Source organism: Pezoporus wallicus, unplaced genomic scaffold (assembly GCF_028554395.1).
Source record: "Pezoporus wallicus isolate ANWC-B61680 ecotype Strahan unplaced genomic scaffold, APGP_CSIRO_Pwel_v1 contig_4309, whole genome shotgun sequence".
Classification (NCBI taxonomy): domain Eukaryota; kingdom Metazoa; phylum Chordata; class Aves; order Psittaciformes; family Psittacidae; genus Pezoporus; species Pezoporus wallicus.
Genome location: NW_026638191.1, coordinates 2,596,639 through 2,608,214, shown reverse-complemented (window position 1 = coordinate 2,608,214; position 11,576 = coordinate 2,596,639). Strand labels below are relative to the sequence as shown.

The 11,576-nt window shown below is 38.6% G+C and overlaps 1 long non-coding RNA gene across 1 annotated transcript in view; it reads left to right on the top strand.

Annotated features, from left to right (window-relative positions):
* Nucleotides 1–418: 418 nt before the first annotated feature.
* The window catches only part of LOC130599378 (uncharacterized), a 127,693-nt gene continuing 116,535 nt past the window's right edge, over nt 419–11,576 (top strand). Inside the window, exon 1 of the long non-coding RNA XR_008972217.1 lies at nt 419–518. This is a non-coding gene — a long non-coding RNA (uncharacterized LOC130599378). The remainder of the gene's footprint in view (nt 519–11,576) is intronic.

The window sequence follows — 11,576 nt, the reverse complement described above, 5'->3', positions numbered from 1 at the left end:
GATATTGGCTTTTAAAGCCACAATAACAGGGCAGTTGGTCATGTAACTACAAAAAAGTACATGCATGAGGAAATGGCTTGATATTGTTTCCTTATTGTAAACTGATGGTCCACTGAGAAAGCCTGCATTTTTTCCTTATAATATCCTTAGCTTTCTAGTATAATTTAATTTAATCTCTTATTTTAAGATGACATCTCTATAAAACAGTTTCTCTTTGCAAACCATTCAAGAATAGGTTGGGTTGGAAGGAACTTTTTAAAGGTCAGCTCCAAGCTAGAAAAGACTAAGCAAATAATGCAGAAAATGCTACTTGAATGATGCATTTCTAAACCAAGAAGCATTATGATCACTCAGGTATTTTGACACATGCAGCATAAAAATTGATTTATTTTACTCTGGTTTATTTTGGAGATTTTTCTGAAAAAGATGTTGAGAACTAAGCTCATGGTGCTGGCTGCAGTTTGATTAAGGATTGAAATGAACTTTAGGAACCCATTAGAATGTCTTGCCCAGAAAAGGTAAGAACTGAAATGATTTTCCTTCCCCCCCCCCCATCTTTATGTGCATTTTTTATACTTTTTTTATTTGATACTTTAAGTACTGCTAAAGTATAAAGGCATGACGGGATAAAGGCTGTAAACAGTCCGCAGAAGAAAGGTGTTATAGTCTCACTCTGTGATGATTTACAGAGACTGTGAATTGGTGTAATCAAAAGCTATGGAGCATTTGGTCTTCGTTGAACGAGCAGTAGTCCATACTTCAAACTCTGGGTGCGTGCAGAAAGCCAGGCAAAGACCAAGCTGTAACACAATGATTTTGTTTGTGTTTATGACTTAAGCTGAAGGGAAAGACCTCTTTTTTTCTCTCGGGGCAAAAATAGGACTTGAACCTGCATCAATGCAGTTTTACACAGGGCAGCATGCATTCACTGGACTAGCTAGCATTTCTTTAGGCTGTTATGCAGATCATATACATTATAGTTTTATATAAAATCATTATGCCTGCCTGAGCCTGTAAATAGGCAAACCATTAAAATGCTTCTACCCATAATCGGATTAAACTTTCCCTGACAAATTTATTTTAACAGTCAGTGAATGACCACATTGCAGTTACCCTAATGCATCACTTTTTGAGAGAACATGATAGGCAGGCAACTGGAAGAGACGGGTTTATGGACGTTTATAAGCCTAAGATAACTTTTCAATAAATCCCTTTATTGTTGTTAGTGTGCTTCCGTAACAGCATCAGAAATACATATTTGGAACCAGAAATTACTAAGTTGTAGTGACTTGAATTCATTAAAAATGAACACCATATTGTGTCACAGTAGGTTGCTGTAAACCTATCGCATTGTATCTCTATATTTTATATCTCCATTTCAAAATACTTCTTAGAAATAGTTATTTAATGATCGTGACAATTAATCATAGTGATGTATGAAGTCAGACGTAGCTTCAGCCCTCCTCATTTTCTTACTGTAAACTTCATTCACATAACAAAACATCTATATTTTTACGTGGGCCTGTGAATAGAGATGTTGAAAAAAAGACAATTACACAGTAAGAATATTACCAAGATCTCATACAATACCACAGAACAAATCCATTTCCTTTTCAGCCTTAATGAACATCAGTTTGGAGAGTTGTTTGTAAATGTAGATACCAAATCAGGACCGTGAAATAAGTGTACATTGAAATAGAAGAAAAATTCATTTAAATGTAGGACAGACTGTAATACAGAACCTCAGTGAATTGTACTCTTCAATAGCAAATATTCAATTTTGATATAAATTGAATGATTTGTCCTCTTACTGGTCTTGGGTGTCTACTACTACAATAGGTTTAGGCAACATAGACCTGAAGCCCCAGTTGCATGCAGAAGCGCAGAGATTAAATGCCCAATTTCTGCAGAAAGCACGCCTCAGCACAGAGCAGACAGAGTGTGGTAGGATGCACTCTGAGTGCTCCAGCTCCTCAGAGCAGTGAAATAGTAGGGTGAAATTCAGTGCTGTAGACTGCTGGAAGACTGAACGCAAGGAGGATATTGTTTCTTATCTATAGGCTGAGATTCAATCTCCTCTAACTTCAGCCTTCTGCAATACAGATATCTGTATCTTAGCTAGATTTCTTTCAGACTTGCTGAAGAGAAAGAGATGTGGTGGGATTAATCACCCTAGGGCTTTTTTTTTTTTCTTTTTTTAAGGAAAAGATCAGGTGATTGTTGCAGCAGTGTGAGCCATTGTGAGCTGGGTGGAATGACAGATTTTGTCCCCTAGGAAGTAAAAATATTTCAAGCTGTGTTCTTCAGTGTGAATTCTTTGATGAATAATTTGAGTTTAGGCAACCTACTGTTCACCTCTTGTTTAAAGTAGAACTTTCAAAGCGGGCTAACCATTTGAATCTGTAATAGTAAGTTTTATGAATAATCCTTATTTGAGAATTTTGTGGTTAAAATCTATGAATATGAAATGCTATAGATTACCATCACAATAAAAATTCTTCACTGAGAGACTGTGAAACTTGATGAAAGAGTAACAAGAACAGAAATTATGTTGAAGTTTAAGCCAAAAGATAATTACCTATTAGCAATGAAAATAAAATCTCGTTCAGACCATTTCCTGAAATTCATTGGTCTGTCCGTAACTGCAATAGCAAAGTGGTACCTCGCTTCTCATACTATTTCTTTTTCCTCAATGCTAGTTACACAAGAGCTGTAAAATATCTCAAGCTTTCCTGTAAATAGATTTGATGTCCCAAGTATTGTCATGTGTACTGATTTTGGCTGGAATAGAGTCAGTTTTCTTCATAGTAGCTGGTTTGGGACTATGGTTTGGATTTGTGATCAAAACAGTGTCGATAACACAGGAGATGCTCTAGGTGTTACTGAGCAGTGCTTGCAGAGTCAAGGTCTTTTCTGTTTGTCATACTGTCCTACCAGCAAGGAGACTGGGGGGCACAGGAGGCTGGGAGGGGACACAGCTGGTACAGCTGACCCCAACTAACCCAAGGGATATTCCATGCCATATTATGGCATCATACTCAGGAACAAGAAAAGGAGACAAGGGAGTTTAGGGAGATTAGTCAGCTTTTGCTTGGGACCTGGCTGAACAGTGGTCTACCAATGGGAGTTGTTGAGTGATTTGCTTTGCCTCACTTCTATTTTGTTTTCTTTCTCTTTTCTTGCAATTTGGTTGTTACACCATTTTTATCTCGACCCACATGTTTTCTTGCCTTTCTTCTTCCTTCCTCTTTCCCTGTTCCACGCAGGTGGGGAGGGGCTGCAGTGAAGTGGGTGGCTGTTGTGGTGCTTGGCTGCCTACCAGGGTTAACCCACATTAAGCTAGGAAATTTTTTACCTTTTTCATAATTATCTAACACATCTTAATTTCTGGCAGGAATTTCTTTGAGTGCTGATGACTTCCTCACTCTCAAAGGTTGTATTTTGACAAAATTATTTCATTTTTGACTATTTAGAACGAAAGCTGTCATTCATATGTGTATGTGTGCACACATGTATAAGGTACAATATTAAAGGACTCAAACTTGTAATAGAATGCTAAATGATGTTCCAAATGTGTTTTATTTTACTGATTATTGGACAATCAGGGTTTTGCATCTTGAATTCCTTAAAGTCAGGTATATATCATGTTTCTTCCTGTGGATACATTGGAACGTGTCATACCTTCAGTTATTTATTCAGTGTACTTGGATTTGACTTCAATATATAACCAGTGTACTGGTTATAAATCTAAATAAATTGATCTTAACATTTCTGCTAAATTGTGGATGATTCTGATTGACTTCAGGGATCCTGATTTTTCTTTGATAGCTTGTGTAATTACAAAGTTATCGAGGACATTGTATCAGTTCCGATTTAGCGCTTTGCTGGCTATTTTATAAGATAATGTTAGGACAAGTAGAGGTGGTTTGAATATATCCACATTGGCCCTGAAGGAATGCCTGGAAACATTTTGTGAGCTTCACTTACATCAAATGAAATAAAAAGCCATGTGAGTGCTGAAAGTTCATCCATTTTGTTCTATGGTGATGACAGCTCCTGCACCACACTAGTAAGCACTAAAGTTCACTGGAGACTGTGTGCCAGGTACATAGACCAAAGCAAAGATGGTGCAGGACAGAGCATCAAAAGATGTCTATGTGACTTCTTCCAGCTGCAGCCTGGCATAGCATCCCTTCTGAATCCAAGCCCATTGGGCTGCGGCAGAGGGAGCGCTACTCCAAGCAGCTGAACAGCTGTGTGATTCCTATTAAGTCTGTATCCATTCTTGCAGTGGAGAGGACACTGTCATTTCACAAAAGATGCACCTAAATCTGGTAATCTGCTATTGGAAATACCAGCTCTTGTTTTTGTTCATCCTCAACTTTCTTCCACACCCTTGTTCATGTGCTATTTCATTGTACTTATATTTGTCTAATTTTGTGCCATGGCTCAAGCCTAGATATGTTTCAATTTTGCTTCTCTGCAGTATGTCAGATACATGCAGTATAGATGCATGTATGCACCAACTTCATTATGTTTATTATTTCTCTTTTCCTAACCAGGATAACAGTGTGATCTAAGAATTTTTCTATTTCTGAGCTGAATATATTAGGAAAGAATGACCAAATGTCTCTAGCGCACTAATTTCTGATTATTATCAGAAGCATGAGAGCTAGAGAGGTGTTTCCTGGTGAGCAGACCACCACAGAGTTAGTTGAGAGGAGCTTAATTACCAGCATGGAGAAACTGCAGGAGGAGAAAATATATCTTGTGGCAGATAAAAAGTGAGCAAGATCAATTTGTTTGTACTGACACTGTCACCCACAGAGTGCCGCTAACAGAGAAAAGGGCCACACTCATACTGAGAAGATCTGTAAGTGGAGAGACCAAGAACCCATGTAGAGTACAGAGAAGAATGTTCACTTAGGACAGATGTTTCTGTGACCTTCAACAAAACTCTGAGATTCTAGGTTAGTTTAAAAAAAAAAAAGTAGCAGAAAAAAACCCTCTGGAAATCTAAATATCTTCTTCATAGGAAAATATGTAGAATCATTAAAAAAAAAAGAGGAGAAGTTTAAATAAAGAAAATGAACAATAATATACTAAATTAAGCGAGGAAGAGAAGGTAATAATAATCTCTTTCCAAAGTGATGCAGCACTGTAAAATGTAGTTGCTTTCTTCTACAAGACACAGAGTTCTGTTTGTCAGTGTTATTTATTCTAGTAGAATGTACTATGGAAGCATGCATCAAGTGCAAAATTGCACTGGGGCTTTTTTCAGTTGCTGGTGGCTCTTAGAGCATCTATTTGCTCACTAACATCGCTACTATCTGAAACACATTCAACTGCTTATGTAGGTATTTTTAATTAGGTAGCTAACTGGTTAAAAATTGATCAGAGAAGGTTTTTATTTGAAGAATGTACTGATTTATTCTTCATTCCCTGACCAATAGCAAAACTGTATAACTAATAGTGGGAGTCTGAGATTAAACATTTTAAGGAAAGGGACAAAAACCCCAAAACATTTTCAGCAGTGAAACAAGCCAGTTCATGACAGCCAGTAGATGTCATTCTATCTCTATTTTACTGCTGGTTCCTACTGTTGTGATATTTTTCCAAAACGCCAATTGCAGGTGGGAGTGGGGGGAAGCATTTATGTTTCACTTTCTTCTGATTAAAGCACAAGTTTAGATCTTTCTTTTCAGTAACGTAAGGTGTCAGAGTGTGAAATTGGAACTTTTTGCTGCAATTGAGGCCAATAAGCTATTGTCTTTCAGTCACTCCTGTTTTATTTATTTATTTGCACAAGGGATTTGTAAGCTTTGCACTATGCATGCTTTTCCTTTTTTTTCTTTCATTTTTCTTTACAATTTCCTCCTTCTTTCTGAGCAGGTTTGCTTGATGCTGTTCCTGCAGTTCTTTTTGTATCACTTCTGAAGTTGTCAAGGCCACGTACAAGAAGGTTATAATCCTAGGGAAACACATGGACTGTCACACAAGAGCAAGGTCTTACACCCTGTAGAAAGAGAGGTTTGATATTTGTTTTCCAAACAGCCATAATAGCTAGAACCCAGACACAGAGACCTGCTGACAAATGTAGCAAATAGAAAGAATTTAATTTTTCAGTCTTTCTCAGCCAGGCAATTTGAAATCAGTCATTTCATTTCTGTCCGCAGATGCACAGCGACTGTCTGGAGGGTAGTGTAGGCAGAGGGGCAAAACAATGAGACCGAGGAGACTGAATTGTGCTACCTTCTTAATGCCCACAGCAGCATGTTCTAGTGAAAGCAGGAGGAAACCAGACAAGTAATTCATTCTGTAGCTGGAGCAGCTCAGGTGCCAGGACTATCAAGCTGACAGTTTTAAAAATACTGAACTCTTATTTTTGCTCTTTGCAGCCACTGTTTCACACGGTCCTGTTCTGTCACATAGGGACCCCATGTGTCTTGTTGGCCGTTGAGCTGAGGCAGCTGCTCTCCAAAGTGCATTAACTATGCTTCAGCACAGAGTTCGCAATCCATGCTCCTAAAGGAGCAGCGAGTCTAGCCCATGCTGTGTCACAGCAAAAATACCCAGTTTTCTGCAGAATCAACAACAAGCATGTGAACAGATGAAAGACAGGCCTAACAGGTAAATTTTAAGATGTGAAAATACAGGAACTATAAAATCCTCAAAAAGATACATTATTTAAAGCCTTTCTGTCTCACTTCTTCTCAAAGGGCTAACAATATAAGTTACCTTTGAACTCAAGATGTTAGGCTAAATGGCAGTCTTGGTAACTTGGATTGGGTCTTATCAATGCTATGGCAGTTTCTCTCCTGGCACTCACTGAAATGTAGTCAGGTGGGTGGTAGTGGCAGGAATTAATCTTCTGGTGCTCAGGAGGAATCCAGTGCTCTGTGTGTGTTCTGGGTAACATGTGCAGGGAATAACAGTTGCAAACTACTGGTCTGGGTCAGGCTGTTCTACTGCACTTGTGGCTCTCCAACAAGCCATGCTAGTTTCCCACAGATGTTGATATTCCTCCTGTACTATGCCCTGACTGGAAAGAATTCAACACAGCAGAGTTGCATTTCCTCTGGGTCTTGGAGTTGTGATCTTAGATAATTTTTCATCTTTGTGAACTAGCATCTCAAGCAAATCAGGCAGTAAAGCTAATAGGAATAGGGATACAGGGTGCAGGAAACCATGAGTGCTCATTAGCATATTAGTTATAATGGCAAAAAATCACAGTAAACTACTACTGCAGTTGCAGAAGGAAAAAGACTTACAAACATACGGTAAGCAAGAGATAGAAAACCAAAGAAAATGGTGACTGATAATGTTTTTGCAGGTACTAACTGGTAAAATGTCTGTCTGGTGAAGAATATCACACTGTTGGTGCTGTTTTGTATAGTGGAGAAAATCAGTTATGTAAGCAAGGTAAATGCTCACTTTTGTCTAAGAAGGAACAAACAAAAAGAGCTAAGTGTGATGGGGAAGTTAAAATGAACTGAAGAAAAAAAAGATACTATGAATAGAAAGAATTAAGTGCTAGTCAGTTTAAATCTGTCTTGTACAGCTACAAGGAATAGCATGGAAAAAAATCACGTGCAACCTCACAAGGAAATAAGAAAAAGGCTCAGGAAACAGGAGTTGTGGCAAACAGTCTAAAGGACCAAAGGTGTTAAAGCTCAGTTAGCTGGACAAATTGCAGAGGTTTTCTTGTTTTGCAGTACACATCTGTATACCTTTTGCTTAGTTCTGCACATATTTACTCACAGCACCAAAAATAATGAAATTGCATTTTACCTTTTAAGCTGTGACTCACTTCACTGAAGGGTCATTGCCCAGACAGTCTGAATGTGCTAGCAGACAGCAAATACCCAAAGAGAGCAGAAATTTACATCATGTCTATGTCGTGACAAAGGAAAATGTAAAGATCTCGGCTTCTCAGGGGGATGCTAATAGGGATCCTTTCAGTCTCTGAAAAAAAAACCACTATGCAAAATTCATACTAGGATATGATTTGTGACTGACAAAATCTTTATGTCTGCTCATTGGCTGGAGCAGGCTGTATCCCACTGCTGCATGGATTTAAAAAAAAGGCTGTAAGGGGAAAAGGTTGAGAAGAGCAAGGAAAGGTCTGCAAGGTGCAAAGCAAAGAAGGGGAGCCTCTGATAATTTCCTAATTCCTTCCTTTTTCACCCATGTTAACCATGCCATGCAACATTGAGTTTGTGTGCAGACTCAGAGGTAAGGGAAGGTATGCAGGTATTTTTGCTTTAATCTGTCACCTAACCCCATTAAAAAGTCAGGATAAATTGGATTCACAGAAATTGCCACAGTCTGACTGTGATGATATCAGAGCAGCCTTTAGTGAAAAGTGTAAGAACTAGATGCTTAGAGAGAGGATGACTGTTCGGCTGCTTTATTCACAAGATTGTGAACCTGGCAGCACAGCAGGCCCCATCCTCTTCTCATTGCACCTCCTGCTTTCCCCACTCCTGTAAGGACTGTCAGGACATCAGTGTTAAAGATGTGTCTGCTCCACATACCCGTGGGTCCCCTCAGTCTGAAACACTTGAAAGGGAAGAAAAAAAGACCTGCCGTAGGCTTCCTCAGAAAGTTGTTTTCCTGCTGAATCTCCTGCACATGAGTTTCTTTTACTTTTGAGAAGGGCCACAGGGATAGGAAGAGGCTGGCTAGAGGGGCTGCTGTTCCTTGTAACCCTTTCCCTGAGTTTTCGTTGAACTTGCACTGAAGGGGAAGAGACAGGTTTTCAGATATGCCCAGTTTGTTCTCTTCTGTACATGTGGGAGAGCATGCAGTATTTCTAGGTGATAACAAGCTATTAATGCCTCCCACTTTGTGGAGTTCAATAACTGTGTCCAATGAGCCTGCTAAAGATAAAAGTGGAGTTAGCACCTTTGTTTTGCTGTGAATATGATCCATCTCTCTGTCTGGGGCTCTTACTGCAATAATTAGTTCAGACAGACCATTTGCAAACCTGAAACGATGATATTTTGTGATTCTTTCTTTGCTTTATCTTTCTGCATATTTAGACAGGAAACGTCATCAGCTGAGGATATAGCTTCTACAAATAGATGACTCAATCTTACAGTGCGCTGTAGTGCATAGATATCTTAAAGGTACAGATGCTTTGTGGTTTCTGGGTCCTACTCCTGCAAAGCTGTTGCTTTCTGAAAGCACAGAGAATTAATCTTTATTCATCTCTCTTCCTCTTTCTGGCTGCAGTGTAGGCCGGTTATAATCTTTGCATATAACGCTTTTATATGGGAATTTCATTGTTTTATGTACATCGCAAAATCAAAGCGAGCCTTCTGTTCACCTGTCCCTCACCCTTAATACTTCATTCTCTTTTTAATACAATTGATGTGATTAGACTTCTGTTATGGAAAAATTAAAGTGATCCACACCATTACATTAGATCAAAATCCTGTGCTTTCTGAAGTGTTTGTTCTCAGGTCAACATAGATGTGATATATTGTACTACTTCACATGAAAATTTCTTCTTCATATCAGTAAGCCTGAAACACTAATGTGTATGTCCAGGGGTGTCATGGTAGATTGCTATGAGGGACAAATTCCTCCTCACTCTAGTTTACTCAAATCAAAGTCAAAACCAGGCACTGCGTGTTAACTGTCACTGCTTTTGTTTGTTTGTTGGTTTGTTTTGCCATTCAAACACAATGTATTTGAAATAACTGTTCTTTTCTGAAAACAATCTTTATGTTGTTATATTGTGAAGGATTTATAAAATGTCTAATGCAGTAAATAGGTTTTGTTTTGCCCATTTCTTTTATGAGCAGAAATGGAGTATCCTTCAGAGGTTCATATATTTTTTGGCTATGGTATTTTTCCTTGTATCGTAACCTAAAGAAATGACACTATTTATATCCTCAGTTAAAAAAAAAAATAAAATAAAATAAAATAAAGGAAAAGAAAGGGCATTTTATATTGGCTGTTTTCTAGTCTTGGTTACAGGCTGGTTGTGGATATAAGAACATTCTGTATATAATAAAATACCTGTAAAGGGCCAGTTGCTGTTCAAAATTACTCTGCTTGGAATAGCAACAGAAAGGTCACACTTGAGATAATAAATATTCATGTAATCAGGTTATATGGAGCTACACAGAATACAATAGCACCAATCACCACAACTGATTGGAGTGTTTTCATCAAATTCAGTAATGAATGAGAGACAAACAATATTGCCAAGTGGGATGTGTTCTTTGAGTACCCTGTGGTAGTTGTTAAGAGTGGCTGTTCAAACTGTTGGGATCATTTAAATCTGTTTGCCAAACCTTGAAATCCCTCTTGTTTTCGTGTGGTGCAGTAGTCCTTGGCAAAGCACGGGTAAAGTTGCTCCTATCCAGCAGCTTTTTACATTCTTTTGGTATTAGAAAAGCTATCTATACATGGCACAATGCAATAGATCACTAATCTGCTTTAACAGTTTTCATTATAGAGACAAGGCAGATAAAGGAGTCTCAACTTTTCCTGTGTGCAACGTGATACTACTGGTATTCTTCCCCTTTCTTTCTTTTTTGTAAAGGTTAAGGCATTAGTGCTACTACCTTGCCTAAGTTCCATTTTAAATTATTACTTCCTTCTTAATTTCCTTCTGGAAGTTCAGGAATCAGCAGTCCTTTTCATCTCTAGTCTTATACCATCCTGTCATGTGTAACAGTGCACAGCAACATCTGTCCAGAATACCTCTGTTTTGTGGTGATGTTGGTTTCTAATATATAGATTGCAAAATACATTATTATTCACCACATGTATTCGTTTATTTTGCACTGCATTACAGTAGTTTAGCAAGTTTAGCTCTGCAGGCAAGCCACCATGCAGGGAGATGAACAGTCCCGTGGGGCTCTCCCTACATTTACATTGTCTGAGGAAAAGCCTGAGGTTCAGCACTTGGAGTAACAAGAAGTTTTGCCTGAAAAAAATGATTTGCTTATCAGCTTGCAATGCAAAATTGGAAGTATTTTATAGAAGAAAAAATCATGAGCAAGGGGATTTGGTAGACATGTTCAAACATGCCTAAAAATACAGCAGAAATGAAATACTTTGCATAAATTTACAGCTGTTTCTGCTTGGGGTGAAAAGAGGAGTGTTCTGTACAAGGCAGTCTGCTGCAAATGGACATTGCTGCAGGAGTTATAGCATTATTGCTTATACTATGGCTCTGTTAAACGCAGCACTAATGTGTAAAAGAACACTTGAGAATATAGGACTTGGATTTTATTATGCCTCTTGGTACCTGCTTTCTAGACAGTAATGTTGTGCTACAATAAGCTCCACAAAGTATGTTAGCTACCTGTCTGCAGTCAGGCATCAGGCCCAGGGTGCAGGGGATCAGGCCCTTGGTACTGCACCACATGCACTACGTGTGTTGTCCTGTCATCTAGAAGCAGCATAACTACGGTGGTTGAAGGCTGTTTACAGTGCTGTAACAGATGAAAATCCATCAGAACCAGGGGAGCATAAAGGCAGTTTATATATTGTCTCAAACACATCATGACTGAGGTCTGACACTTTGCTCACAAAGCGCAAGAGGATGAGGGCTG